Consider the following 24,619-nt stretch of genomic DNA (forward strand, 5'->3'; position numbering starts at 1 on the left):
TTTGAAAGTGAGGTAGGTGGGGTTTTTGGGGAAGAGATATGGAGGTAATTGGTGAAGAGGTGATGGGGAAAAGTGAATGAGTTGTTTGGTAAGGGGTATTTGGGGAAGAGTGTTGTTGGAAGGTAGGTGGGGATCCTGTGAGGTCCACAGATCCTGAGGGGTCAATGATGTATCATCCTTACTCCTATTAGGCGTGTAAACGCCCTTATAGTGCAATCATGGCATTTAATGCCAGACTGCTACTTGTTTCTGGCATTAAACGCCAGCTTTTATTCCTTTCCTGGCGTTAAACGCCAGGATGCAACCTGTTTTTGGCGTTTAACGCCAGATTGTAGCCTGTTTCTGGCATTTAACGCCAGTCTGGTGCTTGTTTCAGGTGTTTAATGCCCAGAATGGTGCCAGACTGGGAGTTAAACGCCCATTCTGCTACCCTTACAGGCGTTTAAATGCCAGTAAGTTGCTCCTCCAAGGTGTGCTGTTTTTAATGCTGTTTTTTATTTTTCTTTGATTTTTGTAGTTGTTTTTGTGACTCCACATGATCATCAACCTAAAAAAGAAGAAAATAACATAGTTAAACAAAATTAGGTTACCTCCCAATAAGCGTTTCTTTAATGTCAATAGCTTGACAGTAAGCTCTCATTGAGCTTCATAGATGTTCAGAGCATTGTTGGGACCTCCCAACACCAAACTTAGAGTTTGGTTGTGGCCTCCTAACACCAAACTTAGAGTTTGAGTGTGGGGGCTTTGTTTGACTCTGTATTGAGAGAAGCTTTTCATGCTTCCTCTCCATGGTTACAGAGGGAGATCCTTGAGTTTTAAACACAAGGTAGTCCTTATTCAATTGAAGGATCAACTCTCCTCTGTCCACATTAATCACAGCCTTTGCTGTGGCTAAGAAAGGTCTTCCAAGGATGATGGATTCATCCTCATCCTTCCCAGTGTCTAGGATTATGAAATCAGCAGGAATGTAAAGGCCTTTGACCTTTACTAGCACGTCCTCTACTTGTCAATAAGCCTTTTTCATGGATTTGGCAGCCTATACCTCAAAGATTCCCAGTTTCTCTATTACAGAGAGTGGCATTAAGTTTATGCCTGACCCCAGGTCACACAGAGCCTTCTCAAAGGTCATGGTGCCTATGGTACAGGGAATTAAGAATTTACCAGGATCCTGTTTCTTTTGAGGTAAAGTATGCTGAACACAGGTATTCAGTTCATTAATGAGCAATAGAGGTCCATCCTCCCAAGTCTTATTACCAAATAGCTTGGCATTCAGCTTCATGATTGCTCATAAATACTGGGTAACTTGCCCTTCAACAATGTCTTCATCTTTTTAAGAAGATGAATAGTCATCAGAGCTCATGGTAAAAGGAGGTTCAATGGAATCTCTATGGTCTCTAGATGAGCCTCAGATTCCTTAGGTTCCTCAATTGGGAACTCTTTTTTGTCCAGAGGACGTCCCATGAGGTCTTCCTCACTGGGATTCACGTCCTCTTCCTCCTCTATGCATTCAGCCACACCAAGTAAGGTTATAGTCTTGCACTCTCTTTTTGGGTTCTCTTCTGTATTGCTTGAAAGAGTACTAGGAGGAGTTTTAGTGACTTTTTTACTTAGCTGGCCCACTTATGCCTCCAAATTTCTAATGGAGGACCATGTTTCATTCATGAAACTGAGAGTGGCCTTAGATAGATCAGAGACTATATTTGCTAAGCTAGATGGGTTCTGCTCAGAATTCTCTGTCTGTTGCTAAGAGGATGATGGAAAAGGCTTGCTATTGCTAAACTTGTTTCTTCCACCATTATTAAAGCCTTGTTGAGGCTTTTGTTGATCCTTCCATGAGAAATTTGGATGATTTCTCCATGAAGGATTATAGGTGTTTCCATAGGCTTCACCCATGTAATTCACCTCTGCCATTGCAGCATTCTCAGGATCATAAGCTTCTTCTTCAGAAGATGCTTCTTTAGTACTGTTGGATGCATTTTGCAATCCATTCAGACTCTGAGAAATCAAATTGACTTTTTGAGTCAACATTTTGTTCTGAGCCAATATTGCATTCAGAGCATTAATTTCAAGAACTCCCTTCCTCTGAGGCGTCTCATTACTCACAAGATTCCTTTCAGAAGTGTACATGAACTGGTTATTTGCAACCATGTCAATGAGTTCCTGAGCTTCTGCAAGTGTTTTCTTCAGGTGAATAGATCCACCTGCAGAATGGTCCAATGACATCTTAGATAATTCAGACAGACCATCATAGAATATATCCTGGATGGTCCATTCTGAAAGCATGTCAGAAGGATACTTTTTGGTCAGTTGCTTGTATCTCTCCCAAGCTTCATAGAGGGATTCACCTTCTTTCTGTCTGAAGGTTTGAACATCCACTCTAAGCTTGCTAAGCTTTTGAAGAGGAAAGAACTTGGCTAAGAAAGTCGTGATCAGCTTATCCCAAGAGTTCAGGCTATCTCTAGGTTGAGAGTCCAACCATGTTCTAGCTCTGTCTCTTACAGCAAAAGGGAAAAGCATAAGCTTATAGACCTCAGGATCAACTCCATTGGTCTTAACAGTATCACAGATCTGCAAGAATTTAGTTAAGAACTAAAAAGGATCTTCTGATGGAAGTCCATGAAACTTGCAATTTTGTTGCATCAGAGAAACTAATTGAGGCTTTAGCTCAAAATTGTTTGCTCTAATGGAAGGGATTGAGATGCTTCTTCCATGGAGGTTGGAATTTGGTGTAGTGAAGTCACCAAGCATCTTCCTTGCATTGTTGTTGGGTTCGGCCATGTCTTCTTTTTTGAGATTCTCTGTAAAGTTTTCTCTGGATTGTTGTGCTTTAGCTTCTCTTAGCTTCTTCTTCAGAGTCCTTTCATGTTCAGGATCTGCTTCAACAAGAATGTCCTTGTCCTTGCTCCTACTCATATGAAAAAGAAGAGGACAGAAAAGGAAGAGGAATCCTCTATGTCACACTATAGATATTCCTTTATGTGAGTAGAAGAAGAAAAGAATTGAAGAAGGAGAAGAGAAAAATTTGAACACATAGGAGAAGAGAGGGTTCGAATTTTGAGATGAAGAGAAGTGTTAGTGAGAAGAAAAATATTATCTAAAAGACAAGAAAAATATTTTTTTATTTTAATTATTAGTTAAAATTCAAAAATTAAGAGACGAAATAAAATTAAAATTAAAATTTGAAACAATTAGTTAATTAAAAAAAGAATTTTGAAAAAGAGGAAGGTGATTTTCGAAAATTAGAGAGAGAAAAGTAGTTAGGTGGTTTTGAAAAAGATAAGAAATAGTAAAACAAACAAAAAAGTCAATTAGTTAGTTGAAAAAGATTTGAAAATCAATTTTGAAAAGATAAAAAGTTAGAAAAGATTTTGAAATTGATTTTTGAAAAAGATATGATTTGAAAAATATATGTTTGAAAAGATATGGTTGAAAAGAAATGATTAAAATTTATTTTGAAAACGATTTGAAAAAGAAATTTAGAAAGATTTGATTTTGAAAATTAAAGTTAATGACTTGACTAACAAGAAACTAAAAGATATGATTCTAGAATTTAAAGATTGAACCTTTCTTAACAAGAAAGTAACAAACTTCAAATTTTTGAATCAATCACATTAATTGTTAGTAAAGTTTTCGAAAATTATGAAATAAAATTAAGAAAAAGATTTTGTAAATCAATAAAAAAATTTCGAACAAATAAAAGAAAAAATGAAAAAGATTTGATTTTTGAAAAAGTTTTGAAAAGATAGGATTTTTTTGAAATTGAAATCTTGACTTGACTAACAAGAAACAACTTATTTAAAATTTTTTTACTAAGTCAACCCAAAGATTTCGAAATATATGAGAGAAATAAGGGAAAGATATTTTTTGATTTTTGAATATAATGAGGAAAGAGAAAAACACAAATATGACCCAAAACATGAAAATTTTGGATCAAAACCAATGATGCATGCAAGAACACTATGAATGTCAAGATGAACACCAAGAACACTTTGAAGATCAATATGAACATCAAGACTTATTTTTGAAAAATTTTCAAGAAAAGAAAAACATGCAAGACACTAAACTTAGAAATTTTTCATGTTTAGACACTATGAATGCAAAAATGCATATGAAAAACAACAAAAGACACAAAACAAGAAAATATGAAGATCAAACAAGAAGACTTACCAAGAACAACTTGAAGATCATGAAGAACACCATGCATGAGTTTTCGAAAATTGCACAAATTTTTAAAACATGCAATTGACACCAAACTTTAAAAATTGACACTAGACTCAAACAAGAAACACAAAATATTTTTTATTTTATGATTTTATAAATTTTTTTTTGGATTTTTCAAAAATTATTTTGAGAAAAACGAAAAAGAAGAAAAATTTTGAAATATTTTTGAAAACTTTTTGAAAACAAAATAAAGGTTGAAACAAAAAGAAAATTCCCTAATCTGAGCAACAAGATGAACTGTCAGTTGTCCAAACTCGAACAATCACCGGCAATGGCGCCAAAAACTTGGTGCACGAAATTGTGATCTCAATGGCGCCAACAACTTGGTACGCACAATTGTAATATCACTCTTTTTCACAACTTCGCACAACTAACCAGCAAGTGCACTGGGTCGTCCAAGAAATAAACCTTACGTGAGTAAGGGTCGATCCCACGGAGATTGTCGGCTTGAAGCAAGCTATGGTCACCTTGTAAATCTCAGTCAGGCTGATTAAAATGGTTATAGAGTTTTGATAATTAAAATATAAATAAAACATAAAATAAAGATAGAGATACTTATGTAAATCATTGATGGGAATTTCAGATAAGTGTATGGAGATGCTTTGTCCCTTTTGAATCTCTGCTTTCCTACTGCCTTCTTCCAATCCTTCATACTCCTTTCTATGGCAAGCTGTATGTTGGGTGTCACCGTTGTCAATGGTTACTTCTCGTCCTATCAGTGAAAATGGTCCTCTACGGTTTCTCTATGGCTAATCAACTGTCGGATTGCTCGTCTCGGATGAAAAATACCATGCACAGATATCGTATGGCTAATCAGCTGTTGGTTCTTGATCGTGTAGGAATAGGATTTACTATCCTTTTGCGTCTATCACCACGCCCTACAGTCGTGAGTTTGAAGCTCGTCCCAGTCATCCTATCCCAGATCCTACTCGGAATACCACAGACAAGGTTTAGACTTTCTGGATCTCAAGAATGCTGCCAATGGATTTTAGCTTATACCACGAAGATTCTGATCTCGGATTCAGATGCCCCATTGTCAAAGGAGAGTCGATGTGAACCTTTGATTAGAAACCCAAGAGATATGCATTCAAGCTTGTTTAATTTGCATGTAGAACGGAAGTGGTTGTCAATCACGCGTTCATGAGTGAGAATGGTGATGAGTGTCACATAATCATCACATTCATCATGTTCTTGTGTGCGAATGGATATCTTAGAATAAGAATAAGCATGAACTGAATAGAAAACAGTAGTACTTTGCATTAATACTCGAGGAACAGCAGAGCTCCACACCTTAATCTATGGTGTGTAGAAACTCCACCGTTGAAAACACATAAGTGAAAATAGGGTAGGCATGGCCGAATGGCCGGCCCCCATAAAAGTCTAAGATAGCTTAAAATTGATTAAAGATGTCTAATACAATACTAAAAGGTTCTATTTATATCAGACTAGTTACTAGGGTTACAGAAATAAGTAAATGATGCAGAAATCTACTTCCGGGCCCACTTGGTGTGTGCTTGGGCTGAGCATTGAAGCTTTCACATGTAGAGGTCTTCTTTGGAGTTAAACACCAGTTTGTAAGTTGTTTCTGGCGTTTAACTCTGCTTTGCAACTTGTTTCTGGCGTTTAACGCCAGAATAGGGCAGAAAGCTGCCGTTAAACGCCAGTTTGCGTCGTCTAAACCCAGGCAAAGTATGGACTATTATATATTTCTGGAAAGCCCTTGATGTCTACTTTCCAACGCAATTAAGTGCGCGCCATTTGGACTTCTTTAGCTCCAAAAAATCTATTTCGAGTGCAGGGAGGTCAGAATCCAACAACATCAGCAGTCTTTTGTCAGCCTCTGAATCAAATTTTTGCTTAGCTCCCTCAATTTCAGCCAGAAAATATCTGAAATCACAGAAAAACACACAAACTCATAGTAAAGTCCAGAAACGTGAATTTTGCTTAAAAACTAATAAAAGTATACTAAAAAGTAGCTAGATCATACTAAAAACTATGTAAAAATAATGCCAAAAAGCGTATAAATTATCCGCTCATCAGGTAGAAACATGGTTTAGGAATTCTACTCAAATCTGTGGCAAACAGAAAGGCAGAGAATGACTGGAACCGCTTTCTATACCTTTCGAACCATGGTCAGACGGAAGATTATTTACTTCGACCTGGACAGAATAAGAGAGGTCTTCAAGCTGCCTCAACTACAAGATGATCCAGAATCTTTTAATAGGAGAATGGTGAGAGTAGATAAGCGCTTGGACCAAGTTCTAGAGGACATATGCATCCCTGGAGCCAGGTGGATAACCAACACAAAGGGTGTCCCAAATCAACTCAAGAGAGGGGATCTCAAACTAGTTGCTAGAGGCTGGCTGGATTTCATTGGGCGTTCCATACTGCCCACCAGCAACCGCTCTGAGGTCACTGTCAAAAGAGCAGTGATGGTCCATTGCATTATGCTGGGAAACGAAGTGGAAGTTCATCATCTGATTTCTTGTGAGCTTTACACAATTGCAAACAAGAATTCCACTGAAGCCAAATTGGCCTACCCAAGCTTGATTTCTCTGCTATGTAAAGATGATGGGGTAAAGATGGGAGTAGATGAGTATATCCCAGTCGATCACCCAATCACAAAAAAGTCAATGGAAGGACAACAAGTGCAAGATAACTCCATCAAAAGGAGGGCACATGAGTTCCTCCCAGAAATTCTTCAAATTGACTACTAGACCCGCCTAGAAGTATCTGTCACCAAGATGCAAGAAGCTATGGATCAACTTAAGGAAGAACAGCAGAATCAAAATAGCATGCTTTGCAAACTGCTTAAGGAACAGGAAAAGTAAGGGTGTGAGCTATAGGAGCTGAAGCGCCAGAAGCTGTCTCTTGAAGGACCAGACACCCCACAGATTGAAGGAGCATTCATCTCCTAAAATAGAGGTTGTTGAGTCCTAATCTTAACTCTGTGATAACTTCTGCTATTAGAGATCTACCTTAGGAGTCACATGAATAGTAGTAATTAGTATTTTTAATTTTAATTTTCTTTTTATTTTTATCATCTCCAAGTAAGCTATAATTTATTTTTCTCATCATCATTAAACATGAATAAAATAGCAGATTTTTTAGAATAAGGAGGCAATTTTTTTTTTCGAGTTCTTAATAAGAAAAATTCAAGTTATTTATATGTGGTGGCAATACCTTTTGTTTTCTGAATGAATGCTTGAACAATGCATAATTTTGATAGTGAAGTTTATGAATGTTAAAATTGTTGGCTCTTGAAAGAATAATGAACGAAGAAAAATGTTATTGATGATCTAAAAAATCATGAAATTGATTCTTGAAGTAAGAAAAAGCAGTGAAAAAAAAGAAGAGAAAGAAAAAGAAAAAGCCAATAGCCCTTTAAACCAAAAGGAAAGGGTAAAAAGGATCCAAGGCTTTGAGCATTAATGGATAGGAGGGCCCAAAGGAATAAAATCCTGGCCTAAGCGGCTAAATCAAGTTGTCCCTAACCATGTGCTTGTGTCATGAAGGTCCAAGCGTAAAGCTTGAGACTGAGTGGTTAAAGTCGTGATCCTAAGCAAAAGAGTGTGCTTAAGAACTCTGGACACCACTAACTGGGGACTTTAGCAAAGCTGAGTCACAATCTAAAAAGGTTCATCCAGTTATGTGTCTGTGGCATTTATGTATCCGGTGGTAATACTGGAAAACAAAGTGCTTAGGGCCACGGCCAAGACTCATAAAGTAGCTGTGTTCAAGAATCAACATACTAAACTAGGAGAATCAAAAACACTATTTGAATTTTGAGTTCCTATAGATACCAATCATTCTGGACTTCAAAGGATAAATTGAGATGCCAAAACTGTTCAGAAGCCAAAAAGCTACTAGCCCCGCTCATCTAATGAGAATTTGAGCTTCATGTAAAACTCTGAGAAGTTATTGCCTCTTGATTTTCTTTCTATTCTGTTTTATTTATCTAGTTGCTTGAGGACAAGCAACAGTTTAAGTTTGGTGTTGTGATGAGCGGATATTTTATACGCTTTTTGGGGGTATTTTCATATAGTTTTTAGTAGAATCTAGCTACTTTTTAGTGTATTTTTATTAGTTTTATTGCAAAAATCACATTTCTGGACTTTGCTACGAGTTTGTGTGTTTTTATGTGATTTCAGGTATTTTCTGGCTGAAATTGAGGGACCTGAGCAAAAATCTGATTCAGAGGCTGAAAAAGGACTATAGATGCTGTTGGATTCTGACCTCCCTGCACTCGAAATAGACTTTTTGGAGCTACAGAAGTCCAAATGATGCGCTCTTTATTGCGTTGGAAAGTAGACATCCAGGGCTTTCCAGCAATATATAATAAATCATACTTTGCCTGAGTTTAGATGACGCAAACTGCGATTCAACGCTAGCCTTCTACCCTATTATGGCGTTAAACGCCAGAAACAGGTTACAAGCTAGAGTCAAACGCCAGAAACAGGTTACAACTTGACATTTAACTCCAGGAATAGCCTATGCATGTGAAAGCTTCAATTCTCAGCCCCAGCACACACCAAGTGGGCCACGAAAGTGGATTTCTGCGCTATCTATCTTAGTTTACTCATTTTCTGTAAACCTAGGTTACTAGTTGAGTATAAAAACTACTTTTAAAGATTTAGTTTATACCTCATGACATTTTTAGATCTGAATTTGTATATTTGATGGCATGAGCCTCTAAACCCCATGGTTGGGGGTGGAGAGCTCTGTTGTGCCTCGATGAATTAATGCAATTACTTGCGTTTTCTATTCAATCACGCTTGTTTCTATTCTAAGATATTCATTCGCACTTCAACATGATGAATGTGATGATCCATGACACTCATCACCATTCTCAACCTATGAACACGTGCCTGACAACCACTGCCGTTCTACCTTAGATTGAATGTATATCTCTTGGGTTCCTGGTTCACGAGTTTGACTGCCTCTCCTAACAACAGAGCATTCAAATCTGTGAGATCAGAGTCTTCGTGGTATAAGCTAGAATCAATTGGCAGCATCCCTGAGATCTGGAAAGTCTAAACCTTGTCTGTGGTATTCCGAGTAGGATCCAGGAAGGGATAACTGTGACGAGCTTCAAACTCATGAATGCTGGGCACAGTGATAGTGTGCAAAAGGATCAATGGATCCTATTCCAATATTAGTGAGAACCAACAGATGATTAGCCATGTACATGGATCCTTTTCATTGAGAAAATGGCTGGTAGCCATTGACAACAATGATCCACCAACATACAGCTAGCCATGGAAGGAGACCTGCATGCGTGAAGAAGAAGACAGTAGGAAAGCATAAATTTAGAAGACAGAGCATCTCCAAAACCTCGACCTGTTCTCCATTACTACATAACAAGTATCATATAATTCATGCTCCTTTACTTTTCGCAATTAAAACTAAGAACCCTTATTGATATCCTGACTAAGAATAATAAGATAACCATAGCTTGCTTCAAGCCGGCAATCTCCGTGGGATCGACCCTTACTCATGTAAGGTATTACTTGGACGACCCAGTGCACTTGCTGGTTAGTTGTACGAGTTGTGAAAAGTGTGATTTACAATTTCGTGCACCAGCCTCCCAACACCAAACTTAGAGTTTGAATGTGGGGGCTTTGTTTAACTTGTATTAAGAGAAGTTTTTCATGCTTCTTCTCCATGTGTACAGAAGGAGAACCTTAAGTCTTTAGCACAAGGTAGTCCTCATTCAATTGAAGGACCAACTCTCCTCTGTCAACATCAATCATAGCTTTTGCTGTGGCTAGGAAAGGTCTGCCAAGGATGATGGATTCATCCTTATCTTTCCCAGTGTCTAGGATTATGAAATCCGCAGGGATGTAAAAGCCTTCAACCTTCACTAGCACGTCCTCTACAAGTCCATAAGCCTGTTTCATTGATTTGTCTGTCATTTCTAGTGAGATTCTTGCAGCTTGAACCTCAAAGATTCCCAGTTTCTCCATTACAAAGAGTGGCATGAGGTTTATGCCTGATCCCAGGTCACACAAAGCCTTCTCAAAGGTCATGGTGCCTATGGTACAAGGTATTAAGAACCTTCCGGGATCCTCTTTCTTTTGAGGTAATGTTTGCCTAATCAAGTTATTCAGTTCATTGGTGAGCAAGGGGGTTCATCCACCCAAGTATCATTACCAAATAACTTGGCATTCATCTTCATGATTGCTCCAAGGTACTTAGCAACTTGCTCTTCAATAATATCTTCATCCTTTTCAGAGGAGGAATAGTCATCAGAGCTCATGAATGGCAGAAGTAGGTTCAATAGAATCTCTATGGTCTCTAGATGAGCCTCAGATTCCTTAGGTTCCTCTATTGGGAACTCCTTTTTGTCCAGAGGACGTCCCATGAGGTCTTCCTCACGGGGATTCACGTCCTCCTCCTCCTCTCTAGATTCGGCCACACCAAGTAAGGTTATGGCCTTGCACTCTCTTTTTGGATTCTCTTCTGTATTGCTTGGGAGAGTACTAGGAGGAGTTTTAGTGACTCTTTTACTCAGCTGGCGCACTTGTGCCTCCAAGTTTCTGATGGAGGACCTTGTTTCATTCATGAAACTAAGAGTGGCCTTAGATAGATCAGAGACTATATTTGCTAAGCTAGATGGGTTCTGCTCAGAATTCTCTGTCTGTTGCTGAAAGGATGATGGAAAAGGCTTGCCATTGCTAAACCTGTTTCTTCCACCAACAATAATAAATTTAAAGCCTTGTTGAGGATTTTGTTGATCCTTCCATGAGAAATTTGGATGATTTCTCCATGATGGATTATATGTGTTTCCATAGGCTTCACCCATGTAATTCACCTCTGCCATTACAGGGTTTTCAGGATCATAAGCTTCTTCTTTAGAAGATGCTTCTTTAGTACTGTTGGATGTATTTTGCAATCCATTCAGACTCTGAGAAATCATATTGACTTGTTGAGTCAACATTTTGTTCTGAGCCAATATGGCATTTAGAGCATCAATTTCAACAACTCCCTTCCTTTGAGGCGTCCCATTACTCACAGGATTCCTTTCAGAGGTGTACATAAACTGGTTATTTGCAACCATTTCAATGAGTTCCTGAGCTTCTACAGGCATTTTCTTCAGGTGAATAGATCCACCTGCAGAATGGTCTAATGGCATCTTAGACAATTTAGACAGACCATCATAGAATATATCCAGGATAGTCCATTCTGAGAGCATGTCAGAAGGACACTTTTTGGTCAGTTGCTTGTATATTTTCCAAGCTTCATAGAGGGATTCACCTTCTTTCTTCCTGAAGGTTTGAACATCCACTCTAAGCTTGCTCAGCTTTTGAGGAGGAAAGAATTTGGCTAAGAAAGCCGTGACCAGCTTATCCCAAGAGTTCAGGCTATCTCTAGGTTGAGAGTCCAACCATATTCTAGCTCTGTCTCTTATAGCAAAACGGAAAAGCATAAGCTTATAGACCTCGGGATCAACTCCATTGGTCTTAACAGTATCACAGATCTGTAAGAATTCAGTTAAGAACTGAAAAGGATCTTCTGATGGAAGTCCAACAAACTTGTAATTCTGTTGCGTCAGAGAAACTAATTGAGGCTTTAGCTTAAAGTTGTTTTCTCCAATGGCAGGGATTGAGATGCTTCTTCTATGGAAGTTAGAATTTAGTACAGTGAAGTCACCAAGCATCTTCATTGCATTGTTGTTGGGTTCGGCCATTACTTCTTTTTTGAGATTCTCTGTAAGGTTTTCTCTAGATTGTTGTGCTTTAGCTTCTCTTAGCTTCTTCTTCAGAGTCCTTTCATGTTCAGGATCTGCTTCAATAAGAATGTCTTTATCCTTGCTCCTGTTCATATGAAAAAGAAGAGGACAGAAAAGGAAGAGAAATCCTCTATGTCACAATATAGAGATTCCTTTATGTAAGTAGAAGAAGAAAGGAATAGAAGAATGATGTAAAGAGAAGAGATGAAGAATTCGAACACAGAGGGGGAGAGAGGGTTCGAATTATAAGAAGAAGATAAGAGTGTTAGTGATTAAATAAATAAATAGAAGAAGATGAGAGAGAGAGAGAGTTTTCGAAAATAATTAAAAGGAAAAGTAAAATATTTTTGTTTTTATTTTAAAATTTTGTTAGAATTCGAAAATTAATAGAAGAAATAGAATAAAATTAAAATTTAAAACAATTAGTTAATTAAAAAGAATTTTGAAAAAGAAGTTAATGATTTTCAAAAATTAGAGAGAGAAAAGTAGTTAGGTGGTTTTGAAAAAGATAAGAAATAGTAAAACAAAGAAAAAGTCAATTAGTTAATTGAAAAAGATTTGAAAATCAATTTTGAAAAGAGAAGAAGTTAGAAAAGATTTTTGAAATCAAAATAAACAAAAAAAAGATATGATTGAAAAAGATTTGATTAAAAAAAAGATATGATTAAAAAGATATGATTAAATTTATTTTGAAAAAGATTTGAAAAGGAAATTAAAAAGATTTGATTTTTAAAATTAAAGTTGATGACTTGACTAACAAGAAACTAAAAGATATGATTTTAGAATTTTAAGGATTGGGCCTTTCTTAATAGGCAAGTCACAAACTTGAAATTTTTTTGAATCAAAACATTAATGTTAGTAAAGATTTTCGAAAATTTGAAGTAAAAATAAGAAAAGATTTTGAAAAGTTTTGAAAAAGATTTTTGAAAATTTTCGAAAAAGAAAGGAAAAAAATGAAAAAGATTTGATTTTGAAAAGATAAATTTTTGAAATTGAAATCTTGACTTGACTAACAAGAAACAACTTATTTTAAAAATTTTTGATTAAGTCAACCCAAAATTTCGAAATTTATGAGAGAAATAAGGGAAAGATATTTTTTATTTTTGAATTTTTAATGAGGAGAGAGAAAAATACTAAAATGACTCAAAACATGAAAAATTAAGATCAAAACAAAGAAAACATGTAAGAGCACTATGAATGTCAAGATGAACACCAAGAACACTTTGAAGATCATAATGAACATCAAGAACTTATTTTTGAAAAAATTTCAAGAAAGGAAAAACATGTAGGACACCAAACTTAGAGATTTTTCATGTTTAGACACTATGAATTAAAAAAATGCATATGAAAAACAACAAAAGACACAAAACAAGAAAATATGAAGATCAAACAAGGAGACTCATTAAGAGAAACTTGAAGATCATGAAGAATGCAATGCATGAATTTTCGAAAATTTTTTTAGAAAAATTAAAACATGCAATTGACACCAAACTTAAAAAGTTGACACTAACTCAAACAAGAAACACAGATTTTTGGTTTTTATGATTTTATTAATTTTTTTGGATTTTTCAAAAATTATTTTGGAAAAATGAAAAAGAAGAAAAAAATTTTGAAAGATTTTTGAAAACTTTTTGAAAATAAAATAAAGGTTAAAACAAGAAGAAAATTACCTAATCTAAGCAACAAGATGAACCGTCAGTTGTCCAAACTCGAACAATCCCCGCAACGGCGCCAAAAACTTGGTGCACGAAATTGTGATCTCAATGGCGCCAACAACTTGGTACGCACAATTGTAATTTCAACTCTTTTGACAACTTCGCACAACTAACCAGCAAGTGCACTGGGTCGTCCATGTAATAAACCTTACGTGAGTAAGGGTCGATCCCACGGAGATTGTCGGCTTGAAGCAAGCTATGGTCATCTTATAAATCTCAGTCAGGCGGATTCAAATGATTATAGAGTTTTGATAATTAAAAGATAAATAAACATAAAATAAAGATAGAGATACTTATGTAATTCATTGGTGGGAATTTCAGATAAGCGAACGGAGATGCATTATTCCTTTTGAATCTCCGCTTTCCTACTGTCTTCATTTAATCATTCATACTCATTTCCATGGTAAGCTGTATGTAGGGGGATCACTGTTGTCAATGGCTACCGTCCATCCTCTCAGTGAAAATGGTCCAGCTACGGGTTACGTAGGGCTAATCATCTGTCGGTTCTCACTTGTGTTGGAATAGGATCCATTAATCCTTTTGCGTCTGTCACCACGCCCAACAGTCATGAGTTTGAAGCTCGTCACAGTCATCCCATCCTAGATCCTACTCGGAATACCACAGACAAGGTTTAGACTTTCTGGATCTCAAGAATGCTGCCAATGGATTCTAGCTTATACCACGAAGACTCTGATCTCACGGAATGGAAGGCTCTATTGTCAGGAGAGGCAACCATGCGTCGTGGACCAAGAATCAAAGAGATATACATTCAAGCTTGTTTTCATGTAGAACGGAGTGGTTGTCAGGCACGCGTTCATAGCTTGAGAATGGTGATGAGCGTCACATAATCATCACATTCATCATGTTTTTGGGTACGAATGAATATCTTAGAATAAGAATAAGCGTAAATTGAATAGAAAAACAGTAGTACTTTGCATTAATACCCGAGGAACAGTAGAGCTCCACACCTGAAGCTTTGGTGTGTAGAAACTCCACCGTTGAAAATACATAAGTGATGATGGTCCAGGCATGGCCGTGAGGCCAGCCCCCAATATCTAAGGACTAAAATTGATCCAAAGATGTTCCAAAAGATCTCAGATATCGATACAATAGTAAAAAGTCCTATTTATACTAAACTAGTTACTAGGGTTACAGAAATGAGTAAATGATGCAGAAATCCACTTCCGGGCCCACTTGGTGTGTGCTTGGGCTGAGCATTGAAGCTTTCATTTGTAGAAACTATTCTTGGAGTTAAACACCAGTTTTTATGCCAATTTGGGCGTTTAATTGCAGCTCCTATCCTATTTTTGGCGTTTAACGCCAGAATAGGGCAGGAAGTTGGTGTTTGAACGCCAGTTTGCATCGTCAAAAATCGAGCAAAGTATGGACTATTAGATATTTCTGGAAAGCCTAGGATGTCTACTTTCCAATGCAATTGAGAGCGCACCATTTAGATTTCTGTAGCTCCAAAAAATCTATTTCGAGTGCAGAGAGGTCAGAATCCAATAGCATCAGCATTCCTTTTTCAGCCTCTAAATCAGATTTTTGCTCAGGTCCCTCAATTTCAGCCAGAAAATACCTGAAATTACAGAAAAACACACAAACTTATAGTAAAGTCCAGAAATGTGAATTTTGCTTAAAAAGTAATAAAAATATACTAAAAAGTAGCTAGATCCTACTAAAATCTACCTAAAAACAATGCCAAAAAGCGTATAAATTATCCGTTCATCAACCTGATAGAAATTTTCGAAAAGGAAGCAGACAAAATAGACATGGCCGAACCCAACAACAACAATGCAAGGAAGGTGCTTGGTGACTTTACTGCACCAACTCTGGTGCACGAAATTGTGATCACTACTTTTCACAACTCAAATAATCCTTAGTAATGGCTCCAAAGAACTTGGTGCTCAATACCATGGCATAAACACAACTTCGCACAACTAACCAGCAAGTGCACTGGGTCGTCCAAGTAATACCTTACGTGAGTAAGGGTCGATCCCACGGAGATTGTTGCTATGAAGCAAGCTATGGTCACCTTGTAAATCTCAGTCAGGCAGACTCAAATGGGTATAGTGATAAACGAATAAAGCATAGAGATAAAGATAGAGGTACTTATGTATATCATTGGTGAGAGCTTCAGACAAGCGAATGAAGATGCCTTCCCTTTCGTATCTCTGCTTTCCTACTGTCTTCATCCAATCCTTCTTACTCCTTTCCATGGCAAGCTCATGTAGGGTTTCACCGTTGTCAGTGGCTACCTCCCATCCTCTCAGTGAAAATGTTCCCATGCTCTGTCACAGCATATGGCTAATCAGCTGTCGGTTCTCGGTCAGGCCGGAATAAAATCCATCGATCCTTTTGCGTCTGTCACTAACGCCCCGCCTGCTAGGAGTTTGAAGCACGTCACAGTCATTCAATCATTGAATCCTACTCAGAATACCACAGACAAGGTTAGACCTTCCGGATTCTCTTGAATGCCGCCATCAGTTCTTGCCTATACCACGAAGACTCTGATCTCACGGAATGGCTGGCTTGTTTGTCAGGCGAGCACTCGGTTGTCAGGCGATCAACCATGCATCGTGTTATCAGGAATCCAAGAGATATTCACTAAGCCTCATATGCTTGTAGAACAAGAGTGGTTGTCAGTCACCTTGTTCATGAGTGAGAATGATGATGAGTGTCACGGATCATCACATTCATCAAGTTGAAGAACAAGTGATATCTTGGACAAAGAACAAGCGAAATTGAATGGAAAGCCCAGGATGTCTACTTTCCAACGCCGTTGAGAGCGCGCCAATTGGGCTTCTGTAGCTCCAGAAAATCCACTTCGAGTGCAGGGAGGTCAGAATCCAACAGCATCTGCAGTCCTTTTGAGTCTCTGGATCAGATTTTTGCTCAGATCCCTCAATTTCAGCCAGAAAATACCTGAAATCACAGAAAAACACACAAACTCATAGTAAAGTCCAGAAAGGTGAATTTTAACTAAAAACTAATAAAAATATAATAAAAACTAACTAAAAGATACTAAAAACATACTAAAAACAATGCCAAAAAGCGTACAAATTATCCGCTCATCACAACACCAAACTTAAATTGTTGCTTGTCCTCAAGCAACTGAAGATCAAATAAGATAAAAAGAAGAGAATATGCAATGAACTCCAAAAACATCTATGAAGATCAGTATTAATTAGATGAGCGGGGCTTTTAGCTTTTTGCCTCTGAATAGTTTTGGCATCTCACTTTATCCTTTGGAATTCAGAATGATTGGCTTCTTTAGGAACTCAGAATCCAGATAGTGTTATTGACTCTCCTAGTTAAGTATGATGATTCTTGAACGCAGCTACTTATTGAGTCTTGGTTGTGGCCCAAAGCACTCTGTCTTCCAGTATTACCACCGGATACATACATGCCACAGACACATAATTGGGTGAACCTTTTCAGATTGTGACTCAGCTTTGCTAAAGTCCCCAATTAGAGGTGTCCAGGGTTCTTAAGCACACTCTTATTGCCTTGGATCACAACTTTATTTCTTTCTTTTTCTTTCTTTTTCGTTTTTTTTTTCTTTCCCCCTTTTTTTCGGTTTTTTTTTTCGCCTCTTCTTCTTTTTTTTTGTATTCACTGCTTTTTCTTGCTTCAAGAATCATTTTTTTTTATGATTTTTCAGATCCTCGGTAACATGTCTCCTTTCTCATCATTCTTTCAAGATCCAACATTCATGAACCACAAATTCAAAAGACATATGCACTGTTCAAGCATACATTCAGAGAACAAAAGTGTTGCCACCACATCAAAATAATTAAACTGTTATAAAATTCAAAATTCATGCAATTCTTTTCTTTTTTCAATTAAGAACAATCTCTAAGAAAGGTGATGGATTCATAGGACATTCATAACTTTAAGGCATAGACACTAAGACACTAATGATCATAAGACACAAACATAGATAAACATAAAGCACAATTTTTTCGAAAAACATGAAAATAAAGAACAAGGAGATTAAAGAACGGGTCCACCTTAGTGATGGCGGCTTGTTCTTCCTCTTGAAGGTCTTATGGAGTGCTTGAGCTCCTCAATGTCTCTTCCTTGTCTTTGTTGCTCCTCTCTCATGATTCTTTGATCTTCTCTAATGTCATGGAGGAGGATGGAATGCTCTTGGTGCTCCACCCTTAGTTGTCCCATGTTGGAACTCAATTCTCCTAGGGAGGTGTTTAGTTGCTCCCAATAGTCTTGTGGAGGAAAGTGCATCCCTTGAGGTATCTCAGGGATCTCATGATGAGAGGGGTCTCTTGTTTGCTCCATCCTTTTCTTGGTGATGGGCTTGTCCTCATCAATGGGGATATCTCCTTCTATGTCAACTCCAACTGAATAACAGAGGTGACAAATGAGATGAGGAAAGGCTAGCCTTACCAAGGTGGAAGACTTGTCCGCCACTTTATAGAGTTCTTGGGCTATAACCTCATGAACTTCCACTTCTTCTCCAATCATGATGCTATGAATCATGATGGCCCGGTCTAGAGTAACTTCAGACCAGTTGCTAGTAGGAATGATTGAGCGTTGGATGAACTCCAACCATCCTCTAGCCATGGGCTTGAGGTCATGCTTCTCAATTGAACCGGCTTGCCTCTTGAATCTCTCTTCCATTGTGCGCCCTCTTCACATATGACTGTGAGGACTTGGTCCAACCTTTGATCAAAGTTGACCCTTCTAGTGTAAGGATGTTCATCTCCTTGCATCATGGGCAAGTTGAATGCTAACCTTACATTTTCAGGACTAAAATCCAAGTATTTCCCCCGAACCATAGTAAGATAATTCTTTGGATCCGGGTTCACACTTTGATCATGGTTCTTGGTGATCCATGCATTGGCATAGAACTCTTGAACCATCAAGATTCCGACTTGTTGAATGGGGTTGGTAAGCACTTCCCAACCTCTTCTTCGGATCTCATGGCGGATCTCCGGATATTCACCCTTTTTGAGTGAAAAGGGGACCTCGGGGATCACCTTCTTCAAGGCCACAACTTCATAGAAGTGGTCTTGATGCACCCTTGAGATGAATCTATCCATCTCCCATGACTCGGAGGTGGAAGCTTTTGCCTTCCCTTTCCTCTTTCTAGAGGTTTCTCCGGCCTTGAATGCCATAAATGGTTATGGAAAAATGAAAAAGCAACGCTTTTACCACACCAAACTTAAAAGGTTTGCTCGTCCTCGAGAAAAAGAAGAAAGAAGAGAGTAGAAGAAGAAGAAATGAGGAAGAAGGAGATGGCTTATGTATTCGGCCAAGGAGGGGGGAAGTGGTGTTTAGGTTGTGTGAAAATGAAGGAGTGAAGAAGGGTATTTATAGGGGAGAGGGGAGATGGGGTTCGGCCATTATGGGTGGGTTTGGGAGGTAAAGTGGTTTGAATTTGAAGGGTGAGGTTGGTGGGGTTTTATGAAGGATGGATGTGAGTGGTGAAGAGAAAGATGGGATTTGATAGGTGAAGGGGTTTTGGGGAAGAGGTAATGAGGTGATTGGTGAATGGGAGAAGAAGAGAGAGAGTGGTGGTGGGGTAGGTGGGGATCCTGTGGGGTCCACAGATCCTGTGGTGTCAAGGAAAAGTAATCCCTGCACCAAATGTTACTCAAAATCACGTTTTGAGCCATTTCTGGCGTTAAACGCCGGGCTGATGCCCATTCCTGGCGTTTAACGCCAGGTTCTTGCCCTTTTCTGGCGTTTAACGCCAGTCTGGTGCCTCTTTCTGGCGTTAAACGCCCAGAATGGTGCCAGACTGGGCGTTAAACGCCCAACTGCTAGCCTCACTGGCGTTTAAACGCCAGTGAATTTTTCCTCCAGGGTGTGCTGTTTTTCTTCCTGTTTTTCATTCTGTTTTTGCTTTTTCAATGGATTTTGTGACTTCTTATGATCATCAACCTACAAAAATCATAAAATAACAAAGGAAAATATATAAAGTATAACATTGGGTTGCCTCCCAACAAGCGCTTCTTTAATGTCAGTAGCTTGACAGAGGGCTCTCATGGAGCCTCACAGATACTCAGAGCAATGTTGGAACATCCCAACACCAAACTTAGAGTTTGAATGTGGGGGTTCAACACCAAACTTAGAGTTTGGTTGTGGCCTCCCAACACCAAACTTAGAGTTTGACTGTGGGGGCTCTGTTTGACTCTGAATTGAGAGAAGCTCTTCATGCTTCTTCTCCATGATGACAGAGGGATATCCTTGAGTCTTAAACACATAGGATTTTTCATTTACTTGAATGATCAGTTCACCTCCATCAACATCAATCACAGCCTTTGCTGTGGCTAGGAAGGGTCTGCCAAGGATGATAGATTCATCCATGCACTTCCCAGTCTCTAGGACTATGAAATCAGTAGGGACGTAATGGTCTTCAACTTTTACCAGAACATTCTCTACAAGTCCATGAGCTTGTTTTCTTGAGTTGTCTGCCATCTCTAGTGAGATTCTTGCAGCTTGTACCTCAAAGATCCCTAGCTTCTCCATTACAGAGAGAGGCATGAGGTTTACACTTGACCCTAAGTCACACAGAGCCTTCTTGAAGGTCATGGTGCCTATGGTACAAGGTATGGAAAACTTCCCAGGATCTTGTCTCTTTTGAGGTAATTTCTGCCTAGACAAGTCATCCAGTTCTTTGGTGAGCAAAGGAGGTTCATTCTCCCAAGTCTCATTTCCAAATAACTTGTCATTTAGCTTCATGATTGCTCCAAGGTATTTAGCAACTTGCTCTTCAGTGATATACTCATCCTCTTCAGAGGAGGAATACTCATCAAAGCTCATGAAAGGCAGAAGTAAGTCCAATGGAATCTCTATGGTCTCATTTTGAGCCTCAGATTCCCATGGTTCCTCATTAGGGAACTCATTGGAGGTCAGTGCACGCCCACTGAGGTCTTCCTCAGTGGCGTTCACCTCCTCTCCCTCCTCTCCAGATTCGGCCATGTTGATGGCCTTGCACTCTCCTTTTGGATTTTCTTCTGTGTTGCTTGGGAGAGTACTAGGAGGGAGTTCAGTAACTTTCTTGCTCAGCTGTCCCACTTGTGCTTCCAAATTCCTAATGGAAGACCTTGTTTCAGTCATGAAACTTTGAGTGGTTTTGATTAGATCAGAGACCATGGTTGCTAAGTCAGAGGGGTTCTGCTTAGAGTTCTCTGTCTGTTGCTGAGAAGATGATGGAAAAGGTTTGCTATTGCTAAACCTGTTTCTTCCACCATTGTTGTTGTTGAAACCTTGTTGAGGTCTCTCTTGATTCTTCCATGAGAAATTTGGGTGATTTCTCCATGAAGAATTATAGGTGTTTCCATAGGGTTCTCCTAGGTAATTCACCTCTTCCATAGAGGGATTCTCAGGATCATAGGCTTCTTCTTCAGATGAAGCATCCTTAGTACTGCTTGGTGCTTTTTGCATTCCAGACAGACTTTGAGAAATCAAATTGACTTGCTGAGTCAATATCTTGTTCTGAGCCAATATGGCATTCAGAGTGTCAATCTCAAGAACTCCTTTCTTCTGACTTGTCCCATTGTTCACAGGATTCCTTTCAGAAGTGTACATGAATTGGTTATTTGCAACCATTTCAATTAGCTCTTGAGCCTCTGTAGGCGTCTTCTTCATATGAAGAGATCCTCCAGCAAAGCTATCCAAAGACATCTTGGATAGTTCAGAGAGACCATCATAGAAAATACCTACGATGCTCCATTCAGAAAGCATGTCTGAAGGACATTTTCTGATCAATTGTTTGTATCTTTCCCAAGCTTCATAGAGGGATTCACCATCCTTCTGTCTGAAGGTTTGGACTTCCACTCTAAGCTTACTCCATTTCTGAGGTGGAAAGAATTTTGCCAAGAAGGCATTGACTAGCTTTTCCCAAGAGTCCAGGCTTTCTTTAGGTTGAGAGTCCAACCATATCCTAGCTCTGTCTCTTACAGCAAAAGGAAATAGCATCAGTCTGTAGACCTCAGGGTCAACCCCATTGGTCTTGACTGTGTCACAGATTTGCAAGAACTCAGCTAAAAACTGATGAGGATCTTCTATTGGAAGTCCATGGAACTTGCAATTCTATTGCATTAGAGAAACTAACTGAGGCTTAAGCTCAAAGTTGTTTGCTCCAATGGCAGGGATAGAGATGCTTCTCCCATAGAAGTCGGGAGTAGGTGCAGTAAAGTCACCCAGCACCTTCCTTGCATTGTTGGCATTGTTGTTGTTTTCGGCTGCCATGGGTTCTTCTTCTTTGAAGAATTCGGTCAGGTCCTCAACAGAGAGTTGTGCCTTAGCTTCTCTTAGCTTCCGCTTCAAGGTCCTTTCAGGTTCAGGGGCAGCTTCAACAAGAATGCCTTTGTCTCTGCTCCTGCTCATATGAAAGAGAAGAGAACAAGAAAATATGGAATCCTCTATGTCACAGTATAGAGATTCCTTGAGGTGTCAGAGGAAAAGAAAAATAGAAGAAAGAAGAAGGGGAAGAATTCGAACTTTAATTAGATGAAGTTCGAATTGTGCATTAAGAAGGAGTAGTACTCCATAAATAGAAGGATGTGGGAAGAGAGGAAGAAGATTTTCGAAAATTCAATTAAAAAGATTTTGAAAACATTTTGAAAAATTGATTGATAATTTTCGAAAATTCAAAGTGAAAAAGAAATCAAGTGATTTTTGAAAAAGATTTTGAAATTTAGAAATTAAGAAGATTTGATTGAAAACTATTTTGAAAAAGATGTGGTTAAGAAGATATGATTGAAAAGATTTGATTTGAAAACAAATTTAAAAAATATGATTTGAAAACAATTTTAAAAGATATGATTTTAAAAAAAATTAATGACTTGCCTAACAAGAAAAAAATATGATTTGAACATTAAACCTTTCTCAACAGAAAAGGCAACAATCTTGAGATGTTCAATTAAATCATTAATTGTTAGTAAGTATCTTTGAAAAAGGAAAGAAATTGATTTTGAAAACATTTGATTGAAAAGATATGATTTGAAAAAGATTTGATTTTGAAAAACTTTGAAAACTTGAAAAAAAATTGATTTTGAAAACAAAATCTTCCCTCTAGTGCCATCCTGGCGTTAAACGCCCAGAATGGTATCCATTCTGGCGTTTAACGCCCAAAATGCTACCTTTTTGGGCGTTAAACGCCCAACCAGGTACCCTGGCTGGCGTTTAAACGCCAGTCTGTCCTTCTTCACTGGGCGTTTTGAACGCCCAGCTTTTTCTGTGTAATTCCTCTGCTGCATGTTCTGAATCTTCAGTCCCCTGTACTATTGACTTGAAAATAGAACCAAGATCAAATAAACAAGGCATGCAAGACACCAAACTTAAGATTAGACACTAGACTCAAACAAGAAACATAAAATATTTTTGGTTTTTATGATTTTGTAAAATTTTTTTTTTTGTGCTTTTTCGAAAATTATATGAAAATAGAAAATAAAGGTTTCAGAATTCTCAATTTGAATTTCCAGGAATCATTGCAATGCTAGTCTAAGACTCCGGTCCAGGAATTAGACATGGCTTCACAGCCAGCCAAGCTTTCAAAGAAAGCTTCGGTCCAAAACACTAGACATGGCCAATGGCCAGCCAAGCCTTAGCAGATCATTGCTCCAATAGCAAGATTGATAGAAATCAACAAGCTATTGTGATGATCAGTTGAAACCTCGGTCCAATGAAATTAGACATGGCTTCTCAGCCAGCCAGATTTCAACAGATCATCATGAAACACTAGAATTCATTCTCAAGAACTCTGAAGAAAAAAAATACCTAATCTAAGCAACAAGATGAACCGTCAGTTGTCCATACACAAACAATCCCCGGCAACGGCGCCAAAAACTTGGTGCACGAAATTGTGATCACTACTTTTCACAACTCAAATAATCCTTAGTAATGGCTCCAAAGAACTTGGTGCTCAATACCATGGCATAAACACAACTTCGCACAACTAACCAGCAAGTGCACTGGGTCGTCCAAGTAATACCTTACGTGAGTAAGGGTCGATCCCACGGAGATTGTTGCTATGAAGCAAGCTATGGTCACCTTGTAAATCTCAGTCAGGCAGACTCAAATGGGTATAGTGATAAACGAATAAAGCATAGAGATAAAGATAGAGGTACTTATGTATATCATTGGTGAGAGCTTCAGACAAGCAAATGAAGATGCCTTCCCTTCCGTCTCTCTGCTTTCCTACTGTCTTCATCCAATCCTTCTTACTCCTTTCCATGGCAAGCTCATGTAGGGTTTCACCGTTGTCAGTGGCTACCTCCCATCCTCTCAGTGAAAATGTTCCCATGCTCTGTCACAGCATATGGCTAATCAGCTGTCGGTTCTCGGTCAGGCCGGAATAAAATCCATCGATCCTTTTGCGTCTGTCACTAACGCCCCGCCTGCTAGGAGTTTGAAGCACGTCACAGTCATTCAATCATTGAATCCTACTCAGAATACCACAGACAAGGTTAGACCTTCCGGATTCTCTTGAATGCCGCCATCAGTTCTTGCCTATACCACGAAGACTCTGATCTCACGGAATGGCTGGCTCGTTTGTCAGGCGAGCACTCGGTTGTCAGGCGATCAACCATGCATCGTGTTATCAGGAATCCAAGAGATATTCACTAAGCCTCATATGCTTGTAGAACAAGAGTGGTTGTCAGTCACCTTGTTCATGAGTGAGAATGATGATGAGTGTCACGGATCATCACATTCATCAAGTTGAAGAACAAGTGATATCTTGGACAAAGAACAAGCGGAATTGAATGGAAGAACAATAGTAATTGCATTAATACTCGAGGTACAGCAGAGCTCCACACCTTAATCTATGGTGTGTAGAAACTCCACCGTTGAAAATACATAAGAACAAGGTCTAGGCATGGCCGTGAGGCCAGCCTCCCAAAGTGATCAAAAGATTCAAAGACCTAAAGATGATCTAAGATCCCAAGATCAGAAGATGAAAATACAATAGTAAAAGGTC

General features: G+C 38.5%; 2 non-coding genes across 2 annotated transcripts; both read left to right on the forward strand.

Moving 5' to 3' along the window:
• Nucleotides 1-2,277: 2,277 nt before the first annotated feature.
• Nucleotides 2,278-2,385, forward strand: LOC130971943 (small nucleolar RNA R71). The gene has a single exon (XR_009083146.1). It is a non-coding gene; the product is annotated as a small nucleolar RNA R71 (small nucleolar RNA).
• Nucleotides 2,386-21,375: 18,990 nt separating this feature from the next.
• Nucleotides 21,376-21,483, forward strand: LOC130972743 (small nucleolar RNA R71). The gene has a single exon (XR_009083906.1). It is a non-coding gene; the product is annotated as a small nucleolar RNA R71 (small nucleolar RNA).
• The last annotated feature ends 3,136 nt before the right edge of the window (nt 21,484-24,619 follow it).

This window comes from Arachis stenosperma, chromosome 3 (genome assembly GCF_014773155.1).
Source record: "Arachis stenosperma cultivar V10309 chromosome 3, arast.V10309.gnm1.PFL2, whole genome shotgun sequence".
NCBI lineage: Eukaryota > Viridiplantae > Streptophyta > Magnoliopsida > Fabales > Fabaceae > Arachis > Arachis stenosperma.